The sequence below is a fragment of the Dermochelys coriacea genome, chromosome 5 (genome assembly GCF_009764565.3).
Source record: "Dermochelys coriacea isolate rDerCor1 chromosome 5, rDerCor1.pri.v4, whole genome shotgun sequence".
Taxonomy (NCBI): Eukaryota; Metazoa; Chordata; order Testudines; family Dermochelyidae; genus Dermochelys; species Dermochelys coriacea.
In genome coordinates this window covers 137244435-137260637 of record NC_050072.1, presented here as the reverse complement: position 1 = coordinate 137260637, position 16203 = coordinate 137244435, and the positions used below count along the sequence as shown (strand labels likewise).

The 16203-nt window shown below is 46.0% G+C and overlaps 1 pseudogene; it reads left to right on the top strand.

Annotated features, from left to right (window-relative positions):
* The window catches only part of LOC119856427, a 59469-nt pseudogene that overhangs the window by 3872 nt on the left and 39394 nt on the right, over positions 1-16203 (top strand).

The window sequence follows — 16203 nt, the reverse complement described above, 5'->3', positions numbered from 1 at the left end:
AGGGCTCTATCCATATCCAAATTAGATCCCGGAGGTCTATAGCACACCCCAAGCACTATCGTAGGAGAGGCTTTACTAGTTATCTTCCCCAATGTAATTTTTGCCCACACGGACTCTGTCTTATCCACTCCATCGCTTCTTATTTCTTTACATTCTACCTCATCATTGATATACAATGCTACTCCATCACCTTTACCTTTATTTCTGTCTTTCCTAAACAGCACATACCCTTCAATACCTGTAGTGCAGTCATGACTACTATTCCACCATGTTTCTGTTATCCCTATAATATCTGGTTTCACTTCCTGCACCAGTAGCTCTAGTTCCTCCATTTTGTTACCTAGGCTCCTCGCATTGGTGTACATTGGATGCTTCATCTGTAGTTCACGAAAGCTTATGCTCAAATAAATGTGTTAGTCTCTAAGGTGCCACAAGTACTCCTTTTCTTTTTGTAATAACAATGTTTCCAGTCAGTGTTACCTTAAGTGACAATATGCTTAGAATTGTATACTTGATAATACTCAAATATTAATAGTTGGCTTATGTACTTCCTACCCTTCTCAAGATAATTGAACCATCTAAGAACATAAAAATGGTTCTACTGGGTCAGACCACTGGTCCATCTACCCAGTATCCTGTTTTCTGGCAGCAGCCAATGCCAGGTGATTCAGAGGGAGTGAACTGAACAAGCAATCATTGAATGAATCATATCATAGAATCATAGAATATCCGGCTTGGAAGGGACCTCAGGAGGGCATCTAGTCCAACCCCCTGCTCAAAGCAGGACCAAGCCCCAATTAAATCATCCCAGCCAGGGCTTTGCCAAGGCTGACCTTAAAAACTTCTAAGGAAGGAGATTCCACCACCTCCCTAGGTAATGCATTCCAGTGCTTCATCACCCTCCTAGTGAAAAAGTTTTTCCTAATATCCAACCTAAACCTCCCCCACTGCAACTTGAGACCATTACTCCTTGTTCTGTCATCTGCTACCACTGAGAACAGTCTAGATCCATCCTCTTTGGAACCCCCCTTTCAGGTAGTTGAAAGCAGCTATAAAATCCCCCCTCATTCTTCTCTTCCGCAGACTAAAGAATCCCAGTTCCCTCAGCCTCTCCTCAGAAGTCATGTGTTCCAGACCCCTAATCATTTTTGTTGCCCTCCGCTGGACGTTTTCCAATTTTTTCACATCCTTCTTGTGGTGTGGGGCCCAAAACTGGACACATTACTCCAGATGAGGCCTCACCAATGCCGAATAGAGGGGAATGATCACGTCCCTCAATCTGCTGGCAATGCCCCTACTTATACATCCCAAAATGCCATTGGCCTTCTTGGCAACAAGGGCACACTGTTGACTCATATCCAGCTTCTCGTTCACTGTAACCCCTAGGTCCTTTCCTGCAGAACTGCTGCCTAGCCATTCAGTCCCTAGTTTGTAGCGGTGCATGGGATTCTTCCGTCCTAAGTGTAGGACTTTGCACTTGTCCTTGTTGAACCTCATCAGATTTCTTTTGGCCCTATCCTCTAATTTGTCTAGGTCCCTCTGTATCCTATCCCTACCCTCCAGCATATCTATCTCTCCTCCCAGTTTAGTGTCATCTGCAAACTTGCTGAGGGTGCAATCCACACTATCCTCCAGATCATTAATGAAGATATTGAACAAAACCAGTTCCAGAACTGACCCTTGGGACACTCCACTTGATACCAGTTGCCAACTAGACATGGAGCCATTGATCACTACCCATTGAACCCGACAATCTAGCCAGCTTTCTATCCACTTTATCATCCATTCATACATCCTATACTTCTTTAACTTGCTGGCAAGAATACTGTGGGAGACCGTGTCAAAAGCTTTGCTAAAGTCAAGGAACAACACATCCACTGCTTTCCCCTCATCCACAGAGCCAGCTATCTTGTCATAGAAGGCTATTAGATTAGTCAGGCATGACTTGCCCTTGTTGAATCCGTGCTGACTGTTCCTGATCACTTTCCTCTCCTCTAAGTGCTTCAGGATTGATTCTTTGAGGACCTGCTCCATGATTTTTCCAGGGATTGAGGTGAGGCTGACGGGCCTGTAATTCCCAGGATCCTCCTTCTTCCCTTTTTTAAAGATGGGCACTACATTAGCCTTTTTCCATTCATCTGGGACCTCCCCCGATTGCCAGGAGTTTTCAAAGATAATGGCCAATGGCTCTGCAATCACATCCACCAACTCCTTTAGCACTCTCTGATGCAGCGCATCTAGCCCCATGGACTTGTGCTCATTCATCTTTTCTAAACAGTTCCGAACCACTTCTTTCTCCACAGAGGGCTGGTCACCCCCTCCCCATTCTGTGCTGCCCAGTGCAGTAGTCTGGGACCTGACCTTGTTCGTGAAGATAGAGGCAAAAAAGCATTGAGTACATTTGCCTTTTCCACATCCTCTGTCACTAGGTTGCCTGCTTCATTCAGTAAGGTGCCCACACTTTCCTTGACTTTCTTCTTGTTGCTAACATACCTGAAGAAACCCTTCTTGTTACTCTTAACAACTCTTGCTAACTGCAACTCCAGGTGTGATTTGGCCTTCCTGATTTCACTCCTGCATGCCTGAGCAATATTTTTATACTCTTCCCTGGTCATTTGTCCAATCTTCCACTTCTTGTAAGCTTCTTTTAAGCTTCTTTTTTGTGTTTTAGATCAGCAAGGATTTCACTGTTAAACCAAGCTGGTCGCTTGCCATATTTACTATTTTTTCTACACATCGGGATGGTTTATCCCTGTAACCTCAATAAGGATTCTTTAAAATACAGCCAGCTCTCCTGGACTCCTTTCCCCCTTATGTTGTTCTTTCATCCACTCCCTGCTTCTAGGGAACAGAGGCTAGAGACACTCAGAACATGGTCATCTTGGCTAATAGCCACTGATGTATCTATCCTCCATTAACTTATCTAATTCTTTTTTTAACACAATTATAGTTTTGGCCTTCACAACATCCTCTGGCAACAAGTTCCACGGGTTGACTGTGCATTGTGTGAAGAAGTACTACTTCTTCAAGTGATGGTCCCTATGTGTCTTCCCACACGTAGGTGTGCATACTCACCATGCTCCTGAGTCTGAATCATAGAATCATAGAATCATAGAATATCAGGGTTGGAAGGGACCCCAGAAGGTCATCTAGTCCAACCCCCTGCTCAAAGCAGGACCAAGTCCCAGTTAAATCATCCTAGCCAGGGCTTTGTCAAGCCTGACCTTAAAAACCTCTAAGGAAGGAGATTCTACCACCTCCCTAGGTAACGCATTCCAGTGTTTCACCACCCTCTTAGTGAAAAAGTTTTTCCTAATATCCAATCTAAACCTCCCCCATTGCAACTTGAGACCATTACTCCTCGTTCTGTCATCTGCTACCATTGAGAACAGTCTAGAGCCATCCTCTTTGAAACCCCCTTTCAGGTAGTTGAAAGCAGCTATCAAATCCCCCCTCATTCTTCTCTTCTGCAGACTAAACAATCCCAGCTCCCTCAGCCTCTCCTCATAAGTCATGTGCTCTAGACCCCTAATCATTTTTGTTGCCCTTCGCTGTACTCTTTCCAATTTATCCACATCCTTCCTGTAGTGTGGGGCCCAAAACTGGACACAGTACTCCAGATGAGGCCTCACCAGTGTCGAATAGAGGGGAACGATCACGTCCCTCAATCTGCTCGCTATGCCCCTACTTATACATCCCAAAATGCCATTGGCCTTCTTGGCAACAAGGGCACACTGCTGACTCATATCCAGCTTCTCGTCCACTGTCACCCCTAGGTCCTTTTCCGCAGAACTGCTGCCGAGCCATTCGGTCCCTAGTCTGTAGCGGTGCATTGGATTCTTCCATCCTAAGTGCAGGACCCTGCACTTATCCTTATTGAACCTCATTAGATTTCTTTTGGCCCAATCTTCCAATTTGTCTAGGTCCTTCTGTATCCTATCCCTCCCCTCCAGCGTATCTACCACTCCTCCCAGTTTAGTATCATCCGCAAATTTGCTGAGAGTGCAATCCACACCATCCTCCAGATCATTTATGAATCTGGAAGTGTTTCTTAGCAATGTCCATTGACCTGCACGTGCATAGTACATCTCCTCGTGCTCCCAGCCAAGGGCATAAGAGATAGTGTGGGTCGTCGCCCCTACAGTTCCCTTTTACTGCTGCATGGCCTGAGCTGGATCCCCCTTTTTCCTTTGTGTTCTTAGTCTGCTGAGAGTTATTCTTTTTTGTACATAGTTGTAGGTAGATTTACAGGTAAGTCTGTGTGGTGTACTTCATGTAGTAGTTATTTTTTCCCATTCAGGGAAAGACACCCTGCCTCCTGCCCATGCTCCTTCTCCTTCCCTCTGGAGCACCTGGCATTGGCCACTGTCAAAAGACTGGATACTGGGCTAGATGGGACCTCTGGTCTGACCCAGTATTGCCATTTTTACGTTCTGTGAGTGAGTGAGCACCAGCAGAGCCTCTACTGTCTGGGTAAGGCACACATCGTGGCACTCTGCTCCATCTGTAAGTCTTTCCTGCCCAGGATCAGGAAAGCCTGTGCGCTCTGCCTCCACAAATACCTTATGGCAGAAGCTATGCAGACCCAGGCACAGCTGGGCCAGGATCTGAGACATGCCCTGCCCAACCTGCCTCATACAGCAGCCACCACCAGCAGAGAGCGCCGCACCGACAGTACCCAAGGCCAAGGACAAGTCCTGGCATGAGACCAGAAAACATTCTCTCAGGCACAAGAGCAGGTTCCGCAGAGGACTGCTCACGAGTGCAGCGTTTCCTCCATGAGCCAAGCCAGGTTGGGTGAGACAATGCATGTGTAGCTGGCTAAACCATCACCCAATATCCCACAGATGGAGGGTAAGGCCAAACGCGCACAGGATCTGCCTGTACCGACGGTTATCTCAGCATCCAAGCCTCTGGAATGCTCACTGGCGCATGCAACACCACCCACTCTGCTGGTACCCCACAACTGCCAGACAGGCTGGGCATACAGATATCGCCAGGCCCCTTGGTACTCCACAGACCCCTGGCTGCACAGAGACCTTCCTGATAGTGGTGGAGGTAATCCTCCCTTCCTTGCAGTTGCCTCTTCTCTCGGGCTCTCTGCTTACCCATGGCATCCCTACACGGGAGGATAAACCCCTGCTATTGCTAGAGAAGCTGATCCCGCTGCCACCATACCACAGTCCTCCCATACCAACAGTTCCACCATAGGCCAGTCCTCCATCTCCTGAGAATTCTCTGATGCGGAAGCATCATTTTCATCGGTTCCACACCAGAGTCCGGATGTGCAACCCAGATCGCCCTACTCTTTGGCACAGGAGGCAACAGAGGAGTCCTGTTGCCACTTCTGTGGAGCCTGCTGCCACTGATCGACCTCACCTTCTGGCCATACTGGGGAACCTGGGATCCCTACCACAGACACCACACACTATCTCAGGTACCTCTGTACTCCCGCCGGCTCTACTGGTGTATGAAGAAGAGGAGGACATCGAACCAGTACCGCCGCCTCCCGTGGTCCCAACCAGCACATCCTTGTTGCAGGATGAGGTGGTTGTTCCTTTCCCAACTCTCTCGGCTGGATGATCACCGTCAATATCAGGATTTGCTATAGAGGGTGGCTGCCGTCCTGGAAATTCTGTTGGAGGAAGTTCAGGACTCACATCATCTGCTGTTGGACATCCTCCAACCTCAAAGGCCATCCAGTGTAGTCCTCCCTATCAATGAGGCTATCCTGGAACTGGCGCATGCGGTGTGGCACACAACAGCCTCGTGTGAACCCACACCTAAGGAGGTGGAGAGACTGTACTTCTTACCAGTTAAGGGGGCAGCTTTCCTGTTCACCCATCCACCCCTGAGCTCCCTGGGTGTCCAAGCATCTGCAGAATGGGCAAGACCATATCCACAAAAATCCAGAGAAGATCTGGAAAATCCTCCACAGAAGACTGCTAAGAAGCTAAATCTGCTGGGTAGGAAGGTCTGTTCCTCTGTAGGACTTCAATTCCGTATTGCTAATTATCAGTCTCTGCTTGCCAAGTATGACTTTAATAACTACAGTATGCTAGCAGAATTCAAGAACAAGCTCCTGCTCGAACACCAGGAGCAATTCCAGGTGCTGGTAGATTAAGGTCACCAAGGTGGCCCTCCAGGCAGCAGTGGGTGTAGCCAACATCCTCTGTCTCTAGCCACCAGAGTAGTTATGCGAAGGGACTTGTGGCTACAATCTTCTGGCTTCCCTAGGGAGGTCCAAAATATGAAAGAGGACTTCCCTTTGACGAGCATAAACTCTTCAGCGACAAGACTGGCGAATTCCTACACTCTCAACTATTCTAGACCAACACTACAGTCCCTGGGCATATATACTCTGACCCCTAGACACAGACAGCAGATACTACCTGCCCACAGCCGCACACACCCTATCCTTCCTACTATCTGCCCCAAGAGCCATCATGCTGACAACTATTGTCTGCCACAATCACCTCCTCAACCCTCTTCCAACCGCCAGCCAAAGGCCAATTTTGATGCACAGGCTGAGACCTGCAAGCCTCCCTTGATACCACTCACAGCAGCCCATGTCATCTTTGGGGGCTATCGTTCCCTATTTGTCCACAATGGGGGCAGGATCACCACAGACAGTTAGGTACTGGAGGTCACCCCCCATGGATACTCCATAGAGTTCCTTTCCTTTCCTTCCCACTTCATCGCTCCCTTACCTAACCCTCCGCCCGGCACCCCTCCCATTATTTGCTCCTCCGACAAGAAGTAGATGCTCTGCTTCTCTAGGGGGAGGGGGCAATAGAACCCATCCTCCTCAGAAAAGAGAGAGAGGGTTCTACTCACCATACTTCCTCATTCCGAAAAAGGGTGGAGGATGCCGCCCCATTCTTGATCATCAGTTTCTGAATACGTTTTTCAGGAAGTCCAAACTCCACATGGTGACGTTGGCATTGATTATGCCCTCCCTGCACCAGGGAGCCTGGTTCGCAGCTCTCAGCATGAAAGACACTTAGCTCCATGTGGGTATCCAGCCATCTCACTGCAAGTTTCTCCATTTCCAGGTAGGGCACCACCATTACCAATTTTGGGTCCTCCTGTTTGGCATAGCGATGGTGCCAAGAATATTTACAAAAGTCTTTGCTGTGGTAGTGGCCCAGATGCTACGCCTTGGCTACTCAGTATTCCCCTACCATGACGATTGGCTCCTGATGGTGCGATCTCGATTGCAGGCACTCTCAATGATCCACTGTCTCATGTCTCCTAATGCATCCGATGAAGTGAGCTGTAGCTCACGAAAGCTTATGCTCTAATAAATTTGTTAGTCTCTAAGGTGCCACAAGTACTCCTTTTCTTCATGTCTCCTAGCATCTCTGGGTATCTGGGTCAACAAGGACAAGTTGGTGTTGACGCCCAAACAGACAATAAATTTAATTTGCATGCAGCTGGGCTCTTATTGTGGTCCAGGCCTTCCTTTCACCTGACTGCTTTGCAGCGCTGACAGCCCTCATTGCACGCCTATGTCACAGACTAGACAGCATGGTCTGCCACTCTCTCTCCCTCCTTGGGCATATGGTGGCCTTCACTTACATGATGTTGCACACATGGCTCCACATGTGCTGTCTACAAGCTTGGCTTCTCTCCATTTACAAATGCAATAGACCATATTGATTTCAGGGTCCCCATCCCAGAGACCAGGCTGACCCCCTCACATGGTGGTCCACTCCCTCCAAGATCATGATCGGCACCCCCTTCACCTCACCCACACCACAAGCCACCATCATGACAGACACCTCCCTCACCGGATGGGGAGCCCACTTAAGCCACCACGTAGCTCAAGGGGCATCAACACTGTGTGACAAAACATTCTAGAACTTCAGGCAGTCTTTCTCGCATGCAAGGCCTTCGTCCTGCTCATACATTCAGCTCCTCTCCGACAACATCATGGCAGTGTTGTACATCAACAAGTAAGACAGTGCCAGGTCTTCCTCCCTCTGCTCCAAGTTGGTCTGGCTATGGAACTGGTGCATCTGCAATGAGGTGACATTTCAGGCTGCATACCTACCAGGTGCCCAGAATTCCCTGGCCGACACGCTCAGCAGAACTCTCTACCTCGACACAAGTGGGAGCTATGCGATGCCACAAAGTGTCATAAAGTGGGGAACCCCCTGGTGGATCTCTTTGCCATTCACTGGAATCAAAAGCTCCCGCTCTATTACTCCAAAGGATCTAGAAGAGAGCTCTCAAGGCGACATTCTCCTCCTTCCCTGGATGGGCAACCTCTGCTACGCCTTCCTTTCTTCTCCTCCCTTCCCCTGCTACTGCAGGTGCTATGCACGATTCATGAGGACAGTGGCTCTGTCCTCCTCATAGCATCTTTCTGGCTCCAGCATTTCTGGTTCACAGACCTCCTCAGACTTGGCAGTATTCTACCCAAAGATGCACACCTCCCCTGCTGACAAGAGTCCTGCACTCCCTTGATGTTCAAGGTTCACTAGTCTTCTACCTCCACAAGACTTGCCCATTTTGGAAGTCGACTAATCTTTTTGTGGCCATTGCTGAAAGGGCAAAGGGATAAGCCCCCCTCGCCCCAGTGACTTTCCAAATGGGTCTCAGGGTGCATCCTCGAATGCTACAAATGCTCCAATCTACCTCTTCCCTGGCAGGGTAGCAGTGCATTCTGCACCGCCGCCTAAGTCTCCCTTGCAAATCTGTCCTGGCAGGACATCTGTCAAGCGGCAGTGTGGCATTCTGTCCACACATTCAAAGCACACTAAACCATAACACGCAGCAGTGACCGATGCAGCTTGGTTCTATTGGCGTCCCGCAGCCATTTCTGCACTGATTACTTCCTACAAGTCACCCACATGTGGAATACAGATAGGGACCACACATCTCTAAGAACCTCCAGTTACTGGTAAGTAACCTCCTCTTCCTTTTAGAAAAGGAGTACTTGTGGCACCTTAGAGACTAACAAATTTATTTGAGCATAAGCTTTCGTGAGCTACAGCTCACTTCGTCGGATGCATCCGATGAACTAAAGCCATGTTGACTCTTACCCCAACAAATCTTGTTTATCTGTGTCTGATAATTTTGTTCTTTATTATAGTTTCAACCAGTTTGCCTGGTGCTGAAGTTAGGCTAATTGGCCTGTAATTGCCGGGAACGCCTCTAGAGCCTTTTTTAAAAATTAGCATCACGTTAACTATCCTCCAGTCACCTTGTACAGAAGATGATTTAAATGATAGGCTACATACCACAGTTGTTAGTTCTACAATTTCATATTTGAGTTCCTTCAGAACTCTTGGGTGAGTCCATCTGTTTTAGTTTATCAATTTGTTCCAAAACTACCTCTGACACCTCAGTCTGGGACAGTTCCTCAGATTTGTCACCTAAAAAGAGTAGCTCAGGTTTTGGAATCTCCCTCACATCCCCTGCTGTGAAGACAGATGCAACGAATTTGTTTAGGTTCTCTGCAATGGCTTTGTCTTCCTTGAGTGCTCCTTTAACACCTCAGTTGTCCTGTGGCCCCACTGATTGTTTAGCAGGCTTCCTGATTTTAATTTACTTAAAAAAAAAGTTTTGCTGTTAGTTTTTGAGTCTTTGGCTAATTGCTCTTCAAATTCCTTCTTGGCCTGCCTAATTATACTTGACTGGACAGAGTTTATGCCCCTTTCTGTTTTCCTCAGTAGGATTTATCTTCCAATTTTTAAAGGATGCTCGTTTGCCTCTAAGGGCTTCTTTTACTTTGTTGTTTTAGCCACTGTGGCACTTTGGTCCTCTGTTTTTTAATTTGGGGCATACATTTAATTTGAGCCTCTGTTATAGTGTTTTTAAAACGTTTCCATGCAGCTTGCAGGCATTTCACTTTTGGAACTATACCTTTTAATTTCTGTTTAACTAGCTTCCTCATTTGTATGTAGTTCCCCTTTCTGAAGTTAAATGCTACTGTGCTTTAAAAGGAAATTGTAGAACAACATTGCCACTTGAAAATGTTCATTTTTTCCATCTTTACAGATAAATTGAATGAGCCAGTTTCAGAAACACACAGAATCCCCACTGGCCCTTCTAATTCTAACATAAACGAAGTTCAGAATTGTGTTAAAGAAGTTTTGAATAAATACAGCAATGGTATCTGGCTATCGAAGATGCTACAGTTTTACAGAGAGATATACAAAGAGGAACTTAATACAGCCTTATTCCAGCGGTTTGAATACTGGCCTCATATTTGCACAGTAAGTTTTTGGTGGTCTTCCCACAGAAGCTGCTAATATTTTTAATAGAAATATTTGATCTTTTTTTATAGCATCTATGTGACAAACGTCTTTTCTAATAGTTCTTACATTTAGCTTTTTCCTTTAACATAAAGGGAGTGATACAGATTTTTTTCAAGAAAGTGCTTTCTTATACTCCAAACTTTTCTGGCTATTGATCACTAGGAGATTTGTGAATGAATATTTAGCTCTGTTTGAAAAAGTGCAACTATTCAGACAAAGCAGAGAAAAATGCGCTCTCAAGTGACAAGTCCCACTGGACATAAACATGACAGCTAATCCTCCTGATTATCATTGTAATAATAGAACATTATAGTTCTGATAAATGCATATCTTATTTCATGAACCAATTTAAAAACAATCAACTTGCATCAGGGCAGTAAAGCAGTGTGAAGAGATGAATATTCGGGGCGGGGGAGGGAGAATTAGCAAACAATAATACTTGAAATGGTCAAAGTTGTTGTAACTAGAGTAATGAGTAACCAAAGGGATAACAGACTTTTTAATACGAACATAGTTTGTCTGGTGGTTCCCTTTACACTCTCCAATTATGATCTGCCTCACTGGTTGAACAGCAAGAGTTTTAGTTTTACCCTTGATTTCAAATGTTTTTCTTGGGCTTGTTTCTTCCTTCCCTTGAGGCATTTAGGCCTCCTACCTTCTCTTCTGTCTGACACAAGAAGAAAATAAATGATAGAAAAAGTAAGAGAATATAAATTAAGGGGGAAATATCTTTTTTTCCTTATCACAAGGATGTGGGATATATCATCTGGCAAAATTCAAGTAAATGTTATATATGTAAATTACTTGCAGCCTTCTGGGAAGACGCTAATGCAGCCTGTGGATATTGTGCCTAGGTTCTCTGGGTTCTGGTCAGTCTCTGTGCCCTTGCACAGGTTGTAAGGCTCGTCAGGACAGCTTTCAGAGCAGAGGTGCTTTGACATCCCAGGGCTCTTGTTCTCCCATGGACTTGGAGGAGTGCTCTGTTTCTGTAGCATTTGGGGCATCTCTTCTAGGGCCACTTTGCTTTGCCCTTCATTTTACACATGGGTGTGTGACCTTTCTGAGAAGGTCCTCTTTCCCACGTGGGGTGGGTATTGGACATCATAAAATAACAGTTTTAAAACAAACAGGATGCTCTCCTTTCTCTGCCTTTCTCTCTCAAGGAAGTTAAGACATTGTCTCTGTCATGCACTCTGAGGCTGTGGCAGAGTGGATCAAAGACGCCTCCATCATCTGTGTCATCATCCCCCTCTGACCAGTATTCCTAATGCCCTTCTTCAGAGGAGGAGGAAGGGGTAGCAAATGTGTGACCTCTCCCTTTTTGGTAAGAGAAGGGCTGTTTCCTCCTTGGCCTCTCATGAGGAAATAGAAGAAAACTATCTCACCACCTGATGTTTTCAGACAAGTCTAGGACTTGATAAAACAGAGTCTGGAACTGGAAACTTAACTGTGCAGGAAAAGACATACTGCTTTGTTTGATATCCTGGCATCCAAGGAGAGAGGGAAACGTGCTCTATCCCTTTATAATGTGCTCGATCCAGCTAAATGGTCATATGACCCAAAGTCAAGCTGTCCTGGCCAGGTACTAGCTTCATCTTTAGGAAAAGCTGCTCCCTATGCCTACCTACAGTTGTTCTAATACTCAGTAAAAGGAACTGGTGACTGAGGAGTGTGTAGTGCATATCCTATACTTAGTTTGACACTTCACCTTATAAGGTGGCATCATCTGTTTCTGACAGTACTGCTGCCTAAAAACCTTGAGCCTTCCACCTGCAGCTCATGGCCATGTGGAAGACCTCCTATTAGAGGAGACGGGGTTTCATCAACCTTGAAATAAAATCACAGGGTCCTTCATTTTCCCCAACATTTCTCCTATCATGTCTGTCTCTGGGACTGTGCTAAACAGCCCAGAAAATGGTCTATACTTCCTGCTTGAACTTGCCCATCATCTTCTGATTTCTAGTTTTAGTTTCAGGGGCAGCCTTGGCAACGTCAGGGGAAGCAGGGCAGTGTAAAACATTTTAGGCAGGGATTTTTTCATTTTATGTAGTACCTAGTACAGTGTGTAGGCCTGATGTCGGTTGGAGCCTCAAGTCTGTACTGTAATGCAACTAACAATCTTGTAATGCTCTTCCCAAAATCTTATGTCACAGGGAAGCTAGACTTTAGTACCTTACATGTCAATAAGGCTCTGGAGTTTGTGAGCTATGACGTAAGGCATTTTTTTACTATTTGGAATTTTTCTAGCCTTTGGGAATTGATATAAAAGGAACTCAGTTTCCACTCAGCCTACTCCATCTGGGCAAATGCTGCTTACTGAAAATGTAAGTTGATTGGGGTGTCAGTACTTCAGGGTCTGAAGCTTATTGTCCCAGGGCCTGCTTGTTCATAGAAATCTGCAGGGCTGCTCAGCCTGGATTCCTGTATGTGCATTTACACATCACTAGTTTCTTGACTGAGCATTTAGGTGCTTATGCTGTATTTCAAGGAATCCCTGTTGAGGTTACAGGGACAAACCATCCCGATGAGTCGAAAGAATAGTAAATATGGCAGGCGACCAGCTTGGCTTAATGGTGAAATCCTAGCGGATCTTAAACATAAAAAAGAAGCTTACAAGAAGTGGAAGGTTGGACATATGACCAGGGAAGAGTATAAAAATATTGCTCGGGCATGTAGGAAAGATATCAGGAGGGCCAAATCGCACCTGGAGCTGCAGCTAGCAAGAGATGTCAAGAGTAACAAGAAGGGTTTCTTCAGGTATGTTGGCAACAAGAAGAAAGCCAAGGAAAGTGTGGGCCCCTTACTGAATGAGGGAGGCAAGCTAGTGACAGAGGATGTGGAAAAAGCTAATGTACTCAATGCTTTTTTTGCTTCTGTTTTCACTAACAAGGTCAGCTCCCAGACTGCTGTGCTGGGCAACACAAAATGGGGAAGAGATGGCCAGCCCTCTGTAGAGATAGAGGTGGTTAGGGACTATTTAGAAAAGCTGGACGTGCACAAGTCCATGGGGCCGGACGAATTGCATCCGAGAGTGCTGAAGGAATTGGCGGCTGTGATTGCAGAGCCCTTGGCCATTATCTTTGAAAACTCGTGGCGAACGGGGGAAGTCCCGGATGACTGGAAAAAGGCTAATGTAGTGCCCATCTTTAAAAAAGGGAAGAAGGAGGATCCTGGGAACTACAGGCCGGTCAGCCTCACCTCAGTCCCTGGAAAAATCATGGAGCAGGTCCTCAAAGAATCAATCCTGAAGCACTTAGAGGAGAGGAAAGTGATCAGGAACAGTCAGCATGGATTCACCAAGGGAAGGTCATGCCTGACTAATCTAATCGCCTTTTATGATGAGATTACTGGTTCTGTGGATGAAGGGAAAGCAGTGGATGTATTGTTTCTTGACTTTAGCAAAGCTTTTGACACGGTCTCCCACAGCATTCTTGTCAGCAAGTTAAGGAAGTATGGGCTGGATGAATGCACTATAAGGTGGGTAGAAAGCTGGCTAGATTGTCGGGCTCAACGGGTAGTGATCAATGGCTCCATGTCTAGTTGGCAGCCGGTGTCAAGTGGAGTGCCCCAGGGGTCGGTCCTGGGGCCCGTTTTGTTCAATATCTTCATAAATGATCTGGAGGATGGTGTGGATTGCACTCTCAGCAAATTTGCGGATGATACTAAACTGGGAGGAGTGGTAGATACGCTGGAGGGGAGGGATAGGATACAGAAGGACCTAGACAAATTGGAGGATTGGGCCAAAAGAAATCTAATGAGGTTCAATAAGGATAAGTGCAGGGTCCTGCACTTAGGATGGAAGAATCCAATGCACCGCTACAGACTAGGGACCGAATGGCTCGGCAGCAGTTCTACGGAAAAGGACCTAGGGGTGACAGTGGACGAGAAGCTGGATATGAGTCAGCAGTGTGCCCTTGTTGCCAAGAAGGCCAATGGCATTTTGGGATGTATAAGTAGGGGCATAGCGAGCAGATCGAGGGACGTGATCGTTCCCCTCTATTCGACACTGGTGAGGCCTCATCTGGAGTACTGTGTCCAGTTTTGGGCCCCACACTACAGGAAGGATGTGGATAAATTGGAAAGAGTACAACGAAGGGCAACGAAAATGATTAGGGGTCTAGAGCACATGACTTATGAGGAGAGGCTGAGGGAGCTGGGATTGTTTAGTCTGCAGAAGAGAAGAATGAGGGGGGATTTGATAGCTGCTTTCAACTACCTGAAAGGGGGTTTCAAAGAGGATGGCTCTAGACTGTTCTCAATGGTAGCAGATGACAGAACGAGGAGTAATGGTCTCAAGTTGCAATGGGGGAGGTTTAGATTGGATATTAGGAAAAACTTTTTCACTAAGAGGGTGGTGAAACACTGGAATGCGTTACCTAGGGAGGTGGTAGAATCTCCTTCCTTAGAGGTTTTTAAGGTCAGGCTTGACAAAGCCCTGGCTGGGATGATTTAACTGGGACTTGGTCCTGCTTTGAGCAGGGGGTTGGACTAGATGACCTTCTGGGGTCCCTTCCAACCCTGATATTCTATGATTCTATGATTCTATGCTTACGCTCCAAATACATTTGTTAGTCTCTAAGGTGCCACAAGTACTCCTTTTCTTTTTGCGAATACAGATTAACACGGCTGCTACTCTGAAACCTACCTAGAAGTAAGGCATTTCTTGAAATCTAAAGTACTTCCCAGCCCACCTTCCTGGTCTGGTGGTTGAATAATTCACTAGAAACCCAGAACTGAGATTATACTGATGCCAGCTCAAGGAATAGATGTAAATGGTTACTCACCATAGTAACTGTGGCTTATCAGGAGTGTTGCTCCAAACACTTTTTCCCAAAGTACATTAAGTGAGATGACCAACATCTGTTATGGGTAATTCATTCTTTCTCCAATCCTTCCTTGGGGGAAACTCTGAACATTTTTAAAAAAAATTGTTTATTCAGTGTATTATGCTTATATTAGCAAAGGCAAGATTGAAGAAGGGGCCTTGCAGTTGGAGCAGAAGATGGTGAGATTTATGACTGTCCTTAGTCCCTGTGGAAGCTTGCTGCAATCTTGGACCAGCCCCTGAGAAAACAGTCTCCTTAGAAGATGAACTTACTCTGGTGATAGATTTATTTTGCTTGAGGAGCAGAAGTCTCCACAATCATTGTCCTGGAGCTTTAAGTGGTCTCAGATATCCTGGGCACAGCCCATGGAGTGCTTTGAAGGTAAGGGACTGAGGCTTGAGTTGACTTTGTCTTATGTGGAGCCAGCAAAGTAAGCAGAAGACAGGTCTGATGGGCTCGTAGTATCCTGTGTTGCTGAGGAGCCATGCTACTGTTTTGTTTATACTGGCTGCCCACCTTTCCTCCTATTGAGTTCAGTTGGAATTGGCAGAAGGAAGTGATGCATTTGGACCCACAAGACCCTTCATAACTTTGGCTCTGGTTATTTGGTGTTGCAGGAGTGGGTTCAGGTGGCCCCATGTTCAGCCCCACTGGGATTGCATCTCTTATATGAATATGTAGAGACAACAGTCTCTTGGAAGAACTAGTTATTCTTGTAACCATCCGTTTATATATGATGCAAAGTGCAAGTATCCGTGATCAACATCATTGAATTGGGGTGCACGATGTGTTGGCTGGAATCATTAAGGCCTAAGGGTACTACACTTCCTACACTTCAGTTTTAGCTGGAGCTCTGTGCTGGCAAAGGGGTTATTTGGAAATATGGATCCTTTAATGACAAGGACAGTGGCTCAGACAAAAGAAAATGCAAAAATACAATGACCAATATGACTTACGGTTTTATATTGGTTTGAAAACGCAATGTGTTCTGAAGTGTTGGCTACCAAAAGCGTGCAAGGTTGTTGCAATATCTGGAAATTAAACACTTGTCAATGAAAAATAAACCCAATGACTTCTTTCAGAAGAAACTTGTCTTGAAAAATCAACCA